Genomic DNA, 18,344 nt, shown 5'->3' on the forward strand with positions numbered 1-18,344 from the left:
CCTGAAACTGTAGGTCGATCTCGGACGAGATCTTTTGTACTGGTCGGAGCTGTTGTGTCCGACTTGTTGGACTGACTGTACTGCTGATCCTTAGTCATCGAAGGGTGGGGGGTACCTGCAAGAGACTCCGATGCTTAAGTTAGCATGGGTATTAAACAGGTTTTTATGTAGAATCAGAGTATGAGTTATACCTGGGTGCTCCAGTGTATTTACAGTGTTGAGACGTGACCTTTGTTGGATAAGATAAGTTAGTTATCTTATCTTATCTTTATCTTTAGGGTTGAGGTCAGCGTGTCTTCAGCGGAACCGCCCTTATCTCTATAGGCTTAGGCCGCCTTAGGATTTGGGTCGTGTTCCTCCATTTGGGCCCTTTACTGGGCTCTCTTGTCGATTTGGCCGAGCTCTCTGAGAAGAGGTCGGATAGTCTGACCTGAAGAGGTCGGATAGTCTGACCTGAAGAGGTCGGTCGCTTTATCTTCAATCATCCCAGGTCGGATAGCTCGACCCAGGGTATGAATAGTGCCCCTGCTTGAGCTCGGTCTTCTTTCCTGAGGTCGAGTCCTAGACTTCGGTCATTCTTGAGGCCGAACTCAAGCATTTTTGTCGATTCCCCTTGTAGAAGTTTTTGAATGTAGAACGTTTTCTTCTAAAAGCGCGCGATTTTATATCGGAGTTGGAGGTGAAGTTGGCAAAGGTGGAGAAGGACCTGGTGGGTGAAAAGGCTAATTCTATCGCCCTTGCTGCTTCTTTGAGGCTGGCTGAAGACATGGCCCTGAAGCATAAGGACAGCTATGTCTCAGCTTATAGGGAAATCTGATTGTCCCTGACGACCAAGATGATGATGATGCTGACCCTCCTCCAGTTCCTTCTCTCAAAGTGTCAACCTCCTCGGTTTCTCCTGTTACAACTGATCCGGATTGTCAAATCCTGAACCGGGATGATGGAACTGTTGATGCTGTGCCTATTCAAGCTCGCCCTCCTTCTCCTGATTCTGATGCCACCAAGAAAGCTCCCGATGCTGCCGAGAAAACTTCTGTTGATTTGTAGTTGGCCCGACTTGTGGGCGTTTTGTGGAAACTTTTTTATAACTCTTTTGTGTAGATGGCCCAATGTGTGGGCTTTTTGAACTCTTTATTTTTCTATTTCTCGTTTGACATTTTTAAGTTGCCTGCCTGGTAACTTCATTTTGAAAAACAAAAGGCCGCTTTCTGAGGTTGATTATGGTGGCTTTTTGAAGCTTCGCATTTATGCTCTCTTTGGCGTAATATCCCTTTTCGGATTTTTGCATTTTGTTTCTTGGCCTCTTTGGATTGCTTTGCACTTATTGCTTGTAGCTCGGATCCTTTGAGACTGTGGTTGCGTGGGTCCGACGTGTTTCCTAGTTTTTTCGCCATTGCTTTGTATTTTAGTGCTTTATAGCCAACTTCTTCGCGTTGGTCCCTTTATGAGTTATTTTTGTAATCCTCTTTCTTGGACCTCTGTTAGGTCTCTTTCAGGGATTACTTTTATAACTTATCTTTGTAGGAGACCGACTTCGTTAGGTCGATCTCTTCTAAGTTATTTTTGTAATCCTCTTTCTTGGACCATTGTCAGGTCTCTTTCAGGGATTACTTTTATAACTTATCTTTGTAGGAGACCGACTTCGTTAGGTCGATCTCTTCTAAGTTATTTTTGTAATCCTCTTTCTTGGACCTTTGTCAGGTCTCTTTCAAGGACTACTTGTATAACTTTTTTAGTGATAGGAGTCCGACTTGGTTATGTCGGTCTCCTTTAAGTTATTTTTCGTAGTCCTCTTTCTTGGATCTTTGTCAGATCTCTTTCAGGGACTACTTGTATAACTTTTTTAGTGATAGGAGTCCGACTTGGTTATGTCGGTCTCCTTTAAGTTATTTTTCGTAGTCCTCTTTTTTGGATCTTTGTCATATCTCTTTCAGAGACTACTTGTATAACTTTTTAGTTTTGGGCTGACTTTGTTATGTCAGGCCCTTCTAAGTTAAAGTAATCCTCTTTAATAGGGTTGGCCAGACCTCTTTCCAGGGTTTACTTATAACTTGGGTTGACTTGGTCCGATTTCTGAACGTCGGCCAGTCTTTTAAGTTATTATATTAGCTATCCGTAAGACCTCGTCAGGTTCTTTTTTTGGATTTCTTTCGATAACTTCTTACATTATTCTGTGTTCATCTTTGCCGATTTGTAGAAAAATGGTTGGCGTCTTTAGATCGTCCTTTGGGTGAATCGCGTTTTCACCTTTATCGGACGATTGTCTTTATCGTGGTCGTGCAGTGAATTTGTTTTTCACTTTCTGCCGACCTGTTGCTTTATAATCGGACGATGAATACTTCAGATTAATGCATCTTGGAATCTTGTAGAATATCTAAATAAACTTTATTCAAAGAAAAAATACGAATATATACATCTGGGAATTTCCTTGTCCCTTTAAGTCGGGTATGATCTAGGTCTCGATATGGTGCCTCATTAAAAAACCTTTCAGGAAAAAGAGCGCATCCATTTAGTGAGATCTTTTACCTTTTCTAACTGTAGTACCTTCTTAGGTTGCAGGCGTGCCATGATCGGGGAAGCTCTCGTCCATCAAGCTCGGACAATCTGTAGTAGCCCCTCCCCAGTACTTCAATGACTCGGTAGGGTCCTTTCCAGTTTGCTGCCAGCTTTCCTTCTCCGGGTCGAGTTGTTCCATTGTCATTTCTGATTAGGATGAGATCATTCTCTGCAAAACTTCTCAGCACTACCTTTTAATTATATCTGGAAGCCATTCGTCGCTTTAGGGCTTCTTCCCTGATCCTAGCTCTTTCTTGGATTTCGGGTAACAAGTCGAGCTCTTCTCTCTGAAGTTGGGAGTTTGCTTGTTCATTGTAGTGGACTACTCGGGGAGATCCTTCTTCGATTTCTATTGGAATCATTGCCTCTGCTCCGTATGCTAGTCGGAATGGTGATTCGTTTGTAGTGGAATGAGGGGTTGTTCGATATGCCCATAGGACCTGTGGAAGTTCCTCGGCCCAAGCTCCCTTTGCTTCTTGTAGCCTCCACTTTAATCCAGCCAATATGACTTTGTTGGCCGCTTCGGCTTGTCCATTGGCTTGGGGATGTTCGACGGAGGTGAACTGGTGTTTTATGTTCAAGTCGGCCACCAGTTTTCTGAAGCCTGCCTCTGTAAATTGGGTACCGTTGTCTGTGGTGATGGAGTATGGTACCCCGAACCTCGTAATAATGTTCCTATATAGGAATCTTCGACTTTTTTGAGCGGTGGCGTTGGCTAGGGGTTCTGCCTCGATCCATTTTGTGAAATAGTCTACTCCTACTATGAGGAATTTTACTTGTCCCGATCCCTGTGGGAAGGGTCCGAGAACGTCGAGGCCCCATTTCGCAAATGGCCAGGGTGAGGTCACGCTGATGAGCTTTTCTGGTGGGGCAATGTGAAAGTTGGCATGCTTCTGGCATGGTGGACATGTCCTTACAAATTCTGTAGCCTCCTTTTGTAGAGTTGGCCAATAGAATCCCGCCCGGAGTATCTTTTTGGTGAGAGCTTGCGCTCCGAGATGATTACCACAAATGCCGCTGTGTACTTCCTCCAAGACTTCCTTTGTGTTGGAAGTTGGTACGCATTTTAGTAAAGGTGTTGATATCCCTTTTTTGTACAGCGTGTTGTTTATGATAGTGTAGTACTGTGCCTCCCATTTCAGTCTTTTTGCCTCCTTTTCATTTGTAGGGAGTTCTTCTGTTTTGAGGTAGTTTATTATGGGGGTAATCCATCCTTGATCCCGACCTATTATGGCTAGGATTCTTTCTTCTTCTGCTATTGACGGGTTCTGTAATACCTCCTGGATGAGGCTTCTGTTGTTGCCCCCTGGTTTGGTGCTGGCTAATTTTGAAAGGGCGTCAGCTCGGGCATTTTGTTCACGAGGTATGTGGTGGATCCTACATTCCTCGAGTTGTCCGAGCTGTTCTCTGGTTTTATCCAAATATTTTTTCATGGTCAGATCTTTAGCTTGGTAGCTTCCTGTTATTTGTGAGTTGATGACTTGTGAGTCACTGTAAATGTTGAGTTTCCGAGCTCCAACTTCCCTAGCCAGCTTCAGACCAGCTAATAGTGCTTCGTATTCTGCCTGGTTGTTTGAGGCTGAGAATCCGAATTTAAGGGAGAGCTCAAGTCGAGTTCCTTGGTTACTTTCAAGTATCACACCCGCACCACTTTCTGTTTTATTCGAGGATCCGTCTACGTATATGTTCCATTCTATGGGAATTTCCGGGATGTCTGTAAATTCTGCAATGAAGTCGGCCAGGTGTTGCGATTTGATGGCTGTACGCGCCTCGTATTAGAGGTCGAATTCGGACAACTTGATTGCCCATTGTAGGATTCGTTCTGCTAGATCTATTTTCTGCAATATCCCTTTTATGGGTTGGTTGGTTCGAACTTTGATGATATGTGCTTGGAAATATGGGCGAAGCCGCCAGGATGTGAGGATCAGGGTGTAGGCAAACTTTTCTATTTTCTGGTAATTCAATTCGGATCCCTGTAGTGCTTTGCTAACGAAGTAGACGGGTTTTTGCCCATGTTCGTCTTCTCTGACTAATGCTGAGGCTATTGCCCGGCTCCCTACTGCGAGGTATAATACGAGCGGTTCTCCTTCTCGTGGCCGAGATAGGATAGGTGGTCGTCCTAAGAACTCCTTGAAGTCTAGGAAGGCTTGCTCACATTCTGTCGTCCATTCAAACTGTTTTCCCTTTCTTAAAGTAGCATTGAAGGGAAGAGATCTTATCGCAGCTCCTGCTAAGAATCGGGATAGAGCGGCCAACCTCCCATTGAGTTGTTGTACTTCTTTGATACAGGTTGGGCTCTTCATGTTGAGTATGGCTCGACACTTGTCTGGATTCGCTTCAATCCCCCTTTGTGTGAGCATGAAGCCCAAGAATTTGCCGGCTTCTACTGCGAAGGTGCATTTTGTGGGGTTGAGCCGCATGTTGTGTTTCCTGATAGTGTAAAATACTTTAGTCAAGTCGGATAACAATGTATCTTCGCTTTGTGTCTTTATCAACATATCGTCTACATAAACTTCCATAATTTTTCCGATGTGATCTGAGAAAACTTTATTCATTAGCCTTTGATAAGTAGCTCCTGCGTTCTTGAGACCAAAAGGCATCACTATGTAACAGTAGTTTACTTTCGGTGTTAGGAACGAGGTTTTTTCTTGATCTGGTGGATACATAGGGATTTGATTGTACCCTGAATATGCGTCCATGAATGAGAGATACTTATATTCTGATGAAGCATCCACTAGAGCGTCGATGCTTGGTAGTGGGTAGGGGTCTTTTGGGCAGGCTTTGTTGAGGACAGTGTAGTCGGTACACATTCGCCACTTCCCATTTGACTTTTTCACCAAGACGAGGTTTGCTAGCCATAGTGGATATTGGACTTCCCTTATTAACCCGGCCTCAAGTAGCGCTTGTACTTGCTCTTCTACAGCCCGAGCTCGTTCTGGTCCAAGTTTTCTTCATCTTTGTTGTACCGGCCGGGATCCCGGATAGACTGCCAACTTGTGGCTCATTAGTTCGGGATCAATACCTGGCATGTCGGCAGCTTTCCATGTGAAGAGATCAACATTATCTCGTAGGAACCGTATTAGTGATTCCTTTATGTCTCCTTTTAGGATCGTGCCAATATTAGTTGTTTTATCCGAGGTGTCTCCGATCTGGATTCTTTCTACTTCTCCTTCGGGTTGTGGTCGGAGTTCTTCTCGCCTCTGAACTCCACCGAGCTCGATTGTGTGGAACTCTCCTCCTTCACCTCGGAGGTTTAGGCTTTCGTTGTAACAGCGACGTGCCATTTTTTGATCTGCCTTTATTGTAGCTATCCCTTCCGCAGTTGGGAATTTCATACATAGATGTGGAGTTGAAACTATTGCACCGAGTTGATTTAACGTTGTCCGACCTATTAAGGCATTGTAGGCCGAGCTTACGTCGACCACGATGTAGTCTATCTTAAGTGTTCTAGATTGGTTCCCCTTTCCGAAGGTTGTATGCAGCGATACGTATCCCAGCGGTTGAACTGGGGTATCTCCTAGTCCGAACAGGCTGTTCGGGTATGCTCTTAGCTCTTTTTCTTCTAGACCGAGTTTGTCGAAGGCAGTTTTGAATAAGATGTCAGCAGAGCATCCCTGGTCAATTAGTGTACGGTGAAGGTTGGCGTTTGCCAGTATGATCGTAATGACCATGGGGTCGTCATGTCCTGAGATGATTCCGAATGCGTCTTCCTTGGTAAACGTGATTGCTGGGATGTCGGGGGTTTCCTTTTTTCCTTCGACGTGGTATACCTCTTTGAGGTGTCGCTTGCGAGATGATTTGGAGATTCCTCCTCCAGCAAATCCGCCGTGTATTACGTGAATGTGTCTTTCCGGTGTGCGAGGTGATCGTTCAGATCGTCCAACATCCTCATCCCTTCTTCTTTTTCTTGGTTCGTCATCCCGATTAGCCAAAAACCGATCTAGTTTTCCTTCTCTTACTAGTTTTTCTATGATGTTTTTCAAATCGAAGCATTCATTGGTGGAATGCCCTCGAAGTCGGTGGTATTCACAGTATTCATTCCGATTTCCTCCTCCTCTTTTACCTTTAAGTGGCCGAGCTGGAGGGATTTTCTCTGTATGGCAGACTTCTTTGTAAACATCTACCAAGGATACCCTAAGAGGAGTATAGTTATGATATTTTTTGATTTTCTCTCCAGAGCGATCTTCCTTTTTCTTGGATTCTTTATCTCGGTAGGCAGAACCGAACCTTGAGATTTTGCTAAGTTGAGAGTTCTCTTCCATGTTGATGTATTTTTGTGCCCGTTCTTGTACTTCGTCTAAGGAGGTCAGGTATCTCTTCGATATAGATTGGCTAAATGGTCCTTCTCGCAGGCCATTTATGAGGCCCATTATGGCAGCTTCTGTTGGAAGACTTTGTATGTTCATGCATGTTTTGTTGAATCTTTCCATGTAGTTGCGAAGGCTCTCCCGATCTCCTTGCTTGATCCCTAGTAGGCTAGGCGCGTGTTTGGCTTTATCCTTTTGTATAGAGAATTGGGCCAGGAACTTCTTGGCCAGGTCGTCGAAACTCGAGATGGATTTTAGAGGTAGGTTGTCGAACCATTTGATGGCTGTCTCGGTTAGAGTTGTTGGAAAGGCTTTGCAGCGAACTGCATCTGAAGCATCAGTGAGGTACATTCTACTTCTGAAGTTGCTGAGATGATGGTTGGGATCCGAGGTGCCGTCATATAGAGTCATCTCCGAAAGCTTGAAATCTTTTGGAATTTTGGTTTTCGTGATTTCTCTCGTGAATGGATCTTGATCTTTCTGAGAGCTATCCTCCGCGGATGGTCGAGTAGCTTTAGTTTTGAGATCAGCTTCGAGTCTTATAAGTTTATCTTCTAATTCTCGACGCCGCCTTATTTCCCGGCGTAGATCTTCTTCTTTTTCTTGTCGATGTTGGGCTTCTTTCTCAAGTTGCTCCAATCAGTTTTGAAGTGCTTCTATTACTCCTGGATTTGATGAATTTTTGTCTCCGTTGGTTTCTGGAGTATTTTTGAGTATCGTGTCCGCGTTTTTATGTGGCATTCTGTCTTCCAAACCTGAATCGTGGTCGTTGTCATGGTCATCCGCCATGTTGATGGGATGACTTCCAGGTTCCCCGGCAACGGCGCCAATGTTCCGAGGGTTACCTGAAACTGTAGGTCGATCTCGGACGAGATCTTCTGTACTGGTCGGAGCTGTTGTGTTCGACTTGTTGGACTGACTGTACTGCTGATCCTTAGTCACCGGAGGGTGGGGGGTACCTGCAAGAGACTCCGATGCTTAAGTTAGCATGGGTATTAAATAGGTTTTTATGTAGAATCAGAGTATGAGTTATACCTAGGTGCTCCAGTGTATTTATAGTGTTGAGACGTGACCTTTGTTGGATAAGATAAGTTAGTTATCTTATCTTATCTTTATCTTTAGGGTTGAGGTCAACGTGTCTTCAGCGGAACTGCCCTTATCTCTATAGGCTTAGGCCGCCTTAGGATTTGGGTCGTGTTCCTCCATTTGGGCCCTTTACTGGGCTCTCTTGTCGATTTGGCCAAGCTCTCTGAGAAGAGGTCGGATAGTCTGACCTGAAGAGGTCGGTCGCTTTATCCTCAATCATCCCAGGTCGGATAGCTCGACCCAGGGTATGAACAATATATAATCAAAATCAACAGTGATCATTACTCGTCTTATGAATCCTTATCTCAAATTTAATTTATTTTATTCTTATGTCCATCCAATCCCTTCTTCATTAATTCCCTAACCTCAATCTTTATTTCAAAGTTATGCGATTATCCATTCAAAACCAAGATCATTAATCATACCACCACATGTCAATGTGCATATCAAACTTTCACCAACTTACCAAGGCATATAACTTACCAAATTACAGCCTTCGGCCCAAACAGTCATGACCTCGGCACAAAACTAATCAAGCCATGACATCCGGCCCAAAACATAATCAAACCCAAAACATAATCAAATCATATTCAAAACATCATAAGGAGATCTTTTACAATCCACCACAACACACCACAATTGTAACAACCCTATTTTTCGAGTATGCGAGATCTTTTCTGAAGGCACGGATTTCTCCGGAAGATCAGTAAAGGGAACACCTCTACTATATCATCAAGCATCTCAATCCTTATTATCATTATGTAATATTTAAGCCAGGACTATTTTTGAGGCAAGCTCGACAATGCAATCAGAAAGAACCTTGTTTTTGAACCGTATCGGTTAGGAGTTTTGATTCTGGTTTTCGTAAATAGTCTTAGTTTGACTAACTCAAACTCGATTTATGAGAGAAGAAAGATAATAGTATAATGTTATCATTATATTAGTATTAGAAGATGCTTGAATGATATTATAAGGTTACCTGGTCTATTTTAGTTAAAAACAGGAAATCGGTTTAAATGGGTTCACAATTTACTGGTGCAGCTTAGCACCAGCACTCTATGATGACTTTAGCAATGCTAAGGCCTCATCATTATTGTTTTATTCTCATATTAAATATGTTACCAGTGTCATTTATGCTAGTAGCTCAGAAAAGAATTTTTAGAGATGTTTTTATGTGTGTTTCGATACATATAGTTTTAGTAGTTATACACCTGAGATATTTTAATATTATTTTAATCCACCTCCAAGCCAACCAATGACAACTCACCTTACACCCCCAAGACCTCCAAGGCTGTCTTATTTCTTCATTTTTAACGAAAATTACAAGAGAGAAAAGGGAGACACTTTCATGACACTTAAATCTTCAAGCTTGATTTCTTTTGAATTAAAACTCAAATCAAAACTCTGATTACACCAAAATGATCCTCTCTTCTTCCTCTACAAAACCATGTAACTTGTCAAGGCTGGAAATAAGGTTAGATGGCTGTCCCTTTCCCCTTTGGATTCGGTTTTTAAGGAAGCATGCTTAAAACATGTATTTTCTTGATGTTCTTCCTTAGATCTCTTACTTAGCTTGACTTGTGGGCCAAAGATCTTCAATTTCCAGAAAGTTTAAGGTGAGGATATCCTTCCTAAGCTGCTATTGAAGAATTGATTAGTTGATGATTTTGTGTTTTAAAGTTGTTCTTGATTGGATTTAGGAGGAAAAACTGCTTTGAGAACACTTCAAAGAGTTACTGGATTTATAGTAGCAAATCAAGGTAGGATTTGGTAAATTAATCTTGATTAATTGTGTTTGAGTTGTGTGATTATGATATGGTTTGGTTATGCTTGAAATTTATTGTTTATATGAGTGATTCTTGTTGAAATTTCGGTGAAAATTTAATGGAATTTGATGAAATTTAAGCTATGAACTTGTGTTCTTGGGCACCTCGGAAAAACAAACCCTAACCCTTAAATTGGGGTTGAATTTGTGTTGTAATCAAAGGGAAAATATGGGGCTTTAGTGGCTGCAATTTTATTTTGAATTATGGTAAAAATTGGTTGCTGAAAAGATTGAAAAACGGGTAAAAACAAAAAAAGAATTTGAAATATTTACGAAGAACACGAAGAACACTTTGAGTGTGATGAAGAACATTAAAGAACACCTTTTATATCTTAAAAAGGGCAAGGTTTAATTATTTTGGTGTTTGAGGGGTTATTTTTTAATTTTCAAAAGTTAGGATGGTTAAAGTAGAAATATTAAAAGTTACGGGTGGTAAAAAGTGAATTTTAAAGTTAAAAGTAAAAGGTAAGTTATTTTTTGAAAATTTAATAATAAAATAATGAGAAAAAGATATTTTTTCATAAAAGCTTTAAAAAGACAACTTTAAGAGACAGAATCTCATAGTTACCTTCATAAAACATTTAAGGAGTGGTAATAACATATTAGTGAGGCAAAGATAAAGGAAAGATAAAAAGTTAAAGAAGAGATAAGAATAGAAGAAAAAGTATGTAAAGTTTTAATGACAGAATCAAATAGAGATTAGCGAACGAATTAGGAGCAACATAGTTAGTTCATAAGTTGCGCCTAGGGTTAGGTATAATATGAAAAGTTAAACGGTTTCAATATAGACTTGATGAACCTATATTTAGGACAGGCTAACTATTCATACCGAAATTTACATAAGCTATAAATACATATGTTAAACCAAGAAACGAGAGTAGAGTAAAGAGACTAAGAGAAAAGAGTAAACAGAGCAGAGTAAAGTGACTATGAGAAAAGAATAATCAGGGCAGAGTAAAAATACAAAGAGAGAAGAGCAGTAAAACCCACAAATTGATAATCATTGATTATGAGAATAATCCACGAACTGTTGATAATCTTTGATCTCGGGGATAACCCACGAACTGAGGATCGTGTTTATTGTGCATTGATCTCGGGGAAACCCAAGAACTGAGGATCTCTATTTTGTTGTATGTTGATCTTGGGGAAACCCACGAACTAAGGATCTCTGTTTGTTTGTGTGTTGATCTCGGGGACACCCACGAACTGGGGATCACTGTTTCCCCTTGTGCGTATATTATTGGGTCGAGCTTTGCGCCGACTGCCGGTAGTCACGAAGGAGTGGTATTCTTACCACCGATACGTATGCACTAAGGAAACAAAGGGAAGCCATATCTGGGACTTGTTCCTTAGTAATGTCGGGCTGCAGGGTGTAAACTGACACGTAAACTCATGGCCTCATAGGATAGACATGCATCATACTTGGTTGTGCATTTCCTCTGTTATAATTGCTGTATGAATGTATGCTTCCTTTGTTTGTGTTTTATTCTCTATGTCCGTATTTTATTTTCTTGTATACTTCTGTTTGTGTTCTGCTTTCTTTCCTCTCTATTTTCTCTATTTACCAGTATCTTCTATTTACTTATTCTCTGTATTATGCTATTTGTCTGCTAAACAACACTGAATCAGTGAATGTAACTAATAACCCCAATCCTACAAAGAACTCCCCAGTTCTTACCCCTTCTCTCTCCCTTCCCTCTTCAGATGGAAACGAGTGTGATATTCTATGAAGTCGAAGACCTTTACATTTATGAGGACCCAATGTACTATGGTTACTACATTTTGAGTGCGGAGCCTCGTATAAGATGTTACACGTTAAGAAACCGTCCCTTTCAACATCCTCTGTCTAGCCCGTTTTTTAACCCCGACGCTCCGTACGACTTTCCTTTATCTTGGTTACACTTTGATGCACCTGGACATCCTTTTCCGATGGTCTCGAACATCCTATACCAGCTCAACCCTTGAATGTAGTAGCATCTGAGAGTATCATTCTTGAGGATCCCGAGATAGAGATGGAGCAGGGTGCGAAGATGGAAGAGCCTCATGACGATTTACCAAACGACCACGTGTAGATATAGGTTAACAGCGGTAGGGGCATTCTTTTGATGACACTCTAGTCTGACATTGACTGTTGATTAGTCTCTCACTTGTGTTAGATAGTACACCCGAGAGCTAGGAGTATAGATTGGTTAGGCTAGCCTGGACACCAGTTTAGCGGCTTTTTGTATGGGCTAGGCCCTGGGAGTGTTGTGTATATATTAGCTATGTAAGTTCGACGAGGATGTTGATGAGCGGATAATTTATACGCTTTTTGGCATTGTTTTTAGATAGTTTTTAGTGAGTTTGAACTACTTTTAGGGATGTTTTCATTAGTTTTTATGTTAAATTCACATTTCTGGACTTTACTATGAGTTTGTGTGTTTTTCTATGATTTCAGGTAAATTCTGGCTGAAATTGAGGGACTTGAGCAAAACTCTGAAGAAGGCTGACAAAAGGACTGCTGATGCTGTTGGAATCTGACCTCCCTGCACTCGAAATGGATTTTCTGAAGCTACAGAACTCCAATTGGCGCGCTCTCAACGGCGTTGGAAAGTAGACATCCAGGGCTTTCCAGCAATATATAATAGTCCATACTTTATTCGAAGATTGACGACGTAACTTGGCGTTGAACGCTAAGTTCATGCTGCTGTCTGGAGTTAAACGCCAGAAAAACATCACGATCCGGAGTTGAACGCCCAAAACACGTCATAACTCGGAGTTCAACTCCAAGGGAAGCCTCAGCTCGTGGATTAATCAAGCTCAGCCCAAACATACACCAAGTGGGCCCCGGAAGTGGATTTATGCATCAATTACTTACTCATGTAAACCCTAGGAGCTAGTTTATTATAAATAGAACATTTATCTATTGTATTAGGAGTCTTTGATCATTCGGTCTTGTGACAACATGGGGGCTGGCCATTCGGCCATGCCTGAACCTTTTACTTATGTATTTTCAACGGTGGAGTTTCTGCACACCATAGATTAAGGGTGTGGAGCTCTGCTGTACCCCAAGCATTAATGCAATTCTGTTTTCTTTTATTCAACTCCGCCTATGTTACACTTGCGGTACATAGCCGGTCCCAAGCCCGGATAAAGGAGGAGGGTTGTGTTAGGTCTTCGGCAACCAACGTAAAAATATAGCCGAACCCCCCATGACATGAATCAAAGACATTATTGCGCTAAAGCTAGGTCGTTACCCGGAAGTAACGCGCCGTATGGCTCGAGTACGGTGTCAAAGCAAGAGCCACTGCATCGGTGCCCGGATGTAGTGTTAAATGAGCAAGGGTTCTCGCGTTTTCGTGAACGGATGAGGGTAAATAAGCTAGTTCACAAAGAAAAAGGTAAAGGTCGAAGCGACAAAAGGTTGAGATTTGGGACATGGAACATAGGCACTCTAACAGGAAAGTCCATGGAGGTGGTGGATACCATGACAAGGAGGAAGATTAACATTATGTGCCTACAAGAAACGAAATAGGTTGGTGCAAAGGCTAGGGAGTTGGATTCTTCTGGTTTCAAACTTTGGTATACAGGAAAGGTGAAGAATAGGAATGGAGTTGGAATAATTGTGGATAAGCAGTGGAAGAAGGACGTAGTTGATGTCAAGAGGGTGGGAGATCGGATCATCTCTATCAAACTTGTGGTGGAGGGAGGTGCTTTTCATGTGATTAGCGCCTATGCACCGCAAGTGGGTTCGGACGAACAACACAAGATAAGGTTTTGGGAGGATTTAGAGAGTTTAGTTCAAGGCATATCTTTGGGAGATAAGATTTTCTTAGGAGGAGATTTAAATGGCCATGTTGGGAGAGAAGTGACTAGATATGGGCGTATTCACGGAGGCCATGGTTTCGGGGTGATCAATGCCGAGGGTAAAACTATTTTGGACTTTTCCTCAACTTTTGATCTTCTCATCGCAAATACATGTTTTAAAAAGAGAGACGAACATCTTATAACCTATAAGAGTGGCATGACAAGCTCTCAAATCGACTTCTTCTTGTTGAGGAGAGTCGACCGAAAATTTTGCATTAACTGTAAAATTATCCCAGGAGAGAGTTTGACAACACAACATAGGGTGCTCGTCATGGATTTTCGCGTTGAGCAAAAGTTGAGGAAAAGACATCATACGAAGAACCCAAGGACGAGGTGGTGGCGAATGAAAGGTGAGGAACAAAGAAGCTTCCTAAGACGGGTAGGAGAAGAGGCAAGGTGGGATGGGAATGGAAGCGCGGAAGAGATGTGGAGGGAGATGGCAGAAGTTATTAGAAGAACAGCAAAAGAAAGTTTTGGTGAATCTAAAGGAATAGGACCAAGAGACAAGGAGTCTTGGTGGTGGAATGCGAGTATACAAGAAAAGATAAAGATAAAAAGAGAATGCTTTAAAGAGTGGTCTTTATGCCGCAATGCAGATAACTGGGAAAAATATAAGGCGGCTAAGAAAGAGACAAAAGTGGCTGTAAGTGAAGCAAGAACAAGAGCATATGAGGGTCTCTACCAGTCTTTGGACACGAAAGAAGGAGAAAAATGTATATATAGAATTGCAAAGAGCCGGGAAAGAAGAACGAGAGATTTGGATCAGGTTAAGTGCATAAAGGATAAGGATGGAGAGGTGTTGGCTCAAGAGGAGAAGATTAATGAAAGGTGGAAGAGCTACTTCTACGAGTTATTTAATGAGGGACAGAAGACTCTTCCGAGCCTTGGTCGATTATGCACAAGGGAAGAAGATCAAAACTTTGACTACTATCGAAGGATTCGAGACTTCGAGGTAAAAGAGGCTCTAAAGCAGATGAAAAATGGCAGGGCAGTAGGACCTGATAATATCCCGATTGAGGTTTGGAAGGGTCTTGGAGGAAAAGGCATCAACTGGTTAACCAAGCTTTTTAATGAGATTTTAAGGTCAAAGAAGATGCCTGATGAGTGGAGAAAGAGCACCTTGGTACCTATCTACAAGAATAAGGGGGATATACAAAGTTGCGGAAATTATAGAGGGATTAAGCTTATGAGTCATACTATGAAGTTATGGGAAAGGGTGATAGAACGGAGGTTGAGAAAAGAGACACAAGTAACAGAGAACCAATTTGGATTTATGCCAGGCAGATCTACCACTGAAGCGATATACCTATTAAGAAGGATGATGGAGAGGTATCGTAGTAATAAAAGGGATCTACACATGGTGTTTATTGATTTGGAAAAAGCGTATGATAGGGTACCAAGGGAGGTCTTATGGAAGGTTTTAGAAAAGAGGAGAGTAAGGATCGCATATATTCGGGCAATTAAAGACATGTATGATGGGGCCACAACTAGTGTGAAGACTCAAGGTGGTGTGACAGAGGAATTCCCTATTGGTATAGGATTACACCAGGGATCATCCTTAAGTCCATACCTTTTCACATTAGTCTTGGAAGTACTCACAGAGCACATCCAAGAGCCTGTGCCATGGTGCATGCTTTTTGCCGATGATATCGTCCTTATGGGAGAGTCAAGGGAAGACCTAAATAAGAAGTTGGAGTTATGGAGAGAAGCTCTAGAAGTGTATGGTCTGTGCATAAGCCGTAGCAAGACGGAATATATGGAATGTAAGTTCAATCTGAGAAGGGAAAACTCCAATATAGAGGTAAAAATTGGAGAGAACACCTTACGAAAAGTTAAAAGTTTTAAGTATCTTGGGTGCATCATACAGGATAATGGAGAGATTGAACATGGTGTAAATCATAGGATCCAAGCAGGTTGGTCAAAATGGCGGAGTGCATCTGGTTTTATATGCGACAAAAAAGTGCCTTTAAAACTTAAAGGTAAATTCTATCGCACCGCTATAAGACCGGCTATGCTGTATGGTACGGAGTGTTGGGCGGCTAAAGGAGAGCACGAACATAAGCTGAGTGTGGCAGAGATGAAGATGTTGAGATGGATGAGTGGTCACACCGATTGGATAAAATAAGGAATGAAGATATAAGGGAGAGAGTTGGAGTAGCACCCATTGTGGAAAAGATGGTTGAATCGCGTCTCAGGTGGTTTGGACATGTGAGAAGAAGACCGATAGAACATCCAGTCAGGAGGGTGGATGAGATGGAAGATGGACAAAGGGCGAAAGGCAGAGGAAGACCTAAGAAGACCATCCATGAGGTGGTCAAACGAGATCTACATGTAAACGGTCTCTCTGTAGACATGATACATGACAGAGCACAATGGCGTCGTTTGATTCATGTAGCCGACCCCACTTAGTGGGACAAGGCTTTGTTGTTGTTGTTTTTGTTGTTGTTGTTGTTTTCTTTTATTCAAATCTCTCTTATTCTTATTCCAAGATATTCATTCGTACCCAAGAACATGATGAATGTGATGAATAAGTAACCCTCATTATCATTCTCACTTATGAACGCACGTGATTGACAACCACTTCCGTTCTACATGCAACAGAGCTTGAATGTGTATCTCTTAGATTCCCCAACAGAATCTTCGTGGTATAAGCTAGATAGATGGCGGCATTTATGAGGATCCGGAAAGTCTCACCTTGTCTGTGGTATTCCGAGTAGGATCTTGGGAATCCGGAAAGTCTCACCTTGTCTGTGGTATTCCGAGTAGGATTCCGGTAATGAATGACTGTGACGTGCTTCAAACTTGCAAGTGCTGGGCGTTAGTGACAGACGCAAAAGAATCAAGGGGTTCTATTCCAGTAGGCCCAGGAACCAACCAGTGATTAGCCGTGCTGTGACAGAGCGCGTGAGCGTAGTTTTCACTGCGAGGATGGGATGTAGCCATCAACCATGGGTGATGCCTCCAGACGATTAGCCATGCGAGTGACAGCCGCATAGGATCATTTTCCCGAGAGGATTGAAAGTAGCCACCGCTGATGGTGAACCCCTATACACAGCTTGCCATGGAAAGGAGTAAGAAGGATTGAGTTGAAGCATTGGGAGAGCAGGCGTCCTTGAGCCATACAGTATCTCCATTCGCTTATCTGAAATTCCCACCAATGAATCTGCATGAGTATTCTATCCCTTTTATTATTTATTTTCTTATTTCTATTTTCGAAACCATAAACCAATTTTAATCTGCCTAACTGAGATTTACAAGGTGACCATAGCTTGCTTCATACCAACAATCTCTGTGGGATCGACCCTTACTCACGTAAGGTTTATTACTTGGACGACCCAGTACACTTGCTGGTTAGTTGAACGGAGTTGTGTCCACTCGTGCCAATTTCAAATTCCATAATTTTACAATGAGTGCAACTCAAAGAATAGTGATCACAATTTCGTCCACCAAGTTTTTGGCGCCGTTGCCGGGGATTGTTCGAGTATGGACAACTGACGGTTCATCTTGTTGCTCAGATTGGGTAATTTTCTTTTCAAAAATCTTTTTCAAAATTTTTCTTTTATTTTCGTTTTTCTAAAAGAAATTTTTCGAAAAAAATAATAAAAATTCAAAAAAATCATAAAATCATAAAAAATAAAAAAATATTTTGTGTTCTTGTTTGAGTCTTGAGTCAATTTTTAAGTTTGGTGTCAATTACATGTTTTTAAAATTTTTCTTGCATTTTTTTCGAAAAACTCATGCATTCATAGTGTTCTTCATGATCTTCAAGTTGTTCTTGATAAGTCTTCTTGTTTGATCTTGATGATTTCTTGTTTTGTATTGTTTGTTGTTTTTCATGTGCACTTTTGCATTCATATTTTCCATGCATTAAAGATTTCTATGTTTGGTGTCTTGCATGTTTTCTTTGCATCAAAAATTTTTCAAAATTATGTTCTTGATGTTCATCATGATCTTCAAAGTGTTCTTGGTGTTCATCTTGACATTCATAGCATTCTTGCACGCATTCATTGTTTTGATCTAAAAATTTCATGCATTGAATATTTTTGTTGTTTTTCTCTCTCATCTTTAAAAAAATTCAAAAATAAAAAAAAATATCTTTTCCTTATTTTTCTCAAAATTTTCGAAATTTTTGGTTGACTTGGTCAAAAATTTTCAAAATTAGTTGTTTCTTACAAGTCAAGTCAAAATTTCAATTTTAAAAATCTTATCTTTTCAAAATCATTTTCAAAAATCATATCTTTTTCATTTTTTATTATTTTCGAAAATTTTAAAAAAATTAATTTTCAAAAATCTTTTTCTTATCTTTATATCAAATTTTCGAAAATTAGCTAACAAGTAATGTGATTGATTCAAAAATTTGAAGTTTGTTACTTTCTTGTTAAGAAATGTTCAATCTTTAAGTTCTAGAATCTTATCTTGTAGTTTCTTGTTAGTTAAGTAGTTTTAAAATTAAATCTTTTTATCTTTTATCTTATCTTTTTCAAAATTTTATCTTTTTCAAAATTTGATTTCAAAATATCTTATCTAACCTCCTATATTCTTATCTTTTCAAATTTGATTTCAAATCTTTTTCAATCAACTAACTAGCTTTTTTGTTTATTTCTTATCTTTTTCAAAACCAACTAACTACCTATCCCTCTCTAATTTTCGAAAATTCTCCCTCTCTTTTTCAAAAATTCTTCTTGTTTTAAAATTTTAATTTTAATTATATTTTGTCTTTGATT

Source organism: Arachis hypogaea, chromosome 3 (assembly GCF_003086295.3).
Source record: "Arachis hypogaea cultivar Tifrunner chromosome 3, arahy.Tifrunner.gnm2.J5K5, whole genome shotgun sequence".
Lineage (NCBI taxonomy): Eukaryota > Viridiplantae > Streptophyta > Magnoliopsida > Fabales > Fabaceae > Arachis > Arachis hypogaea.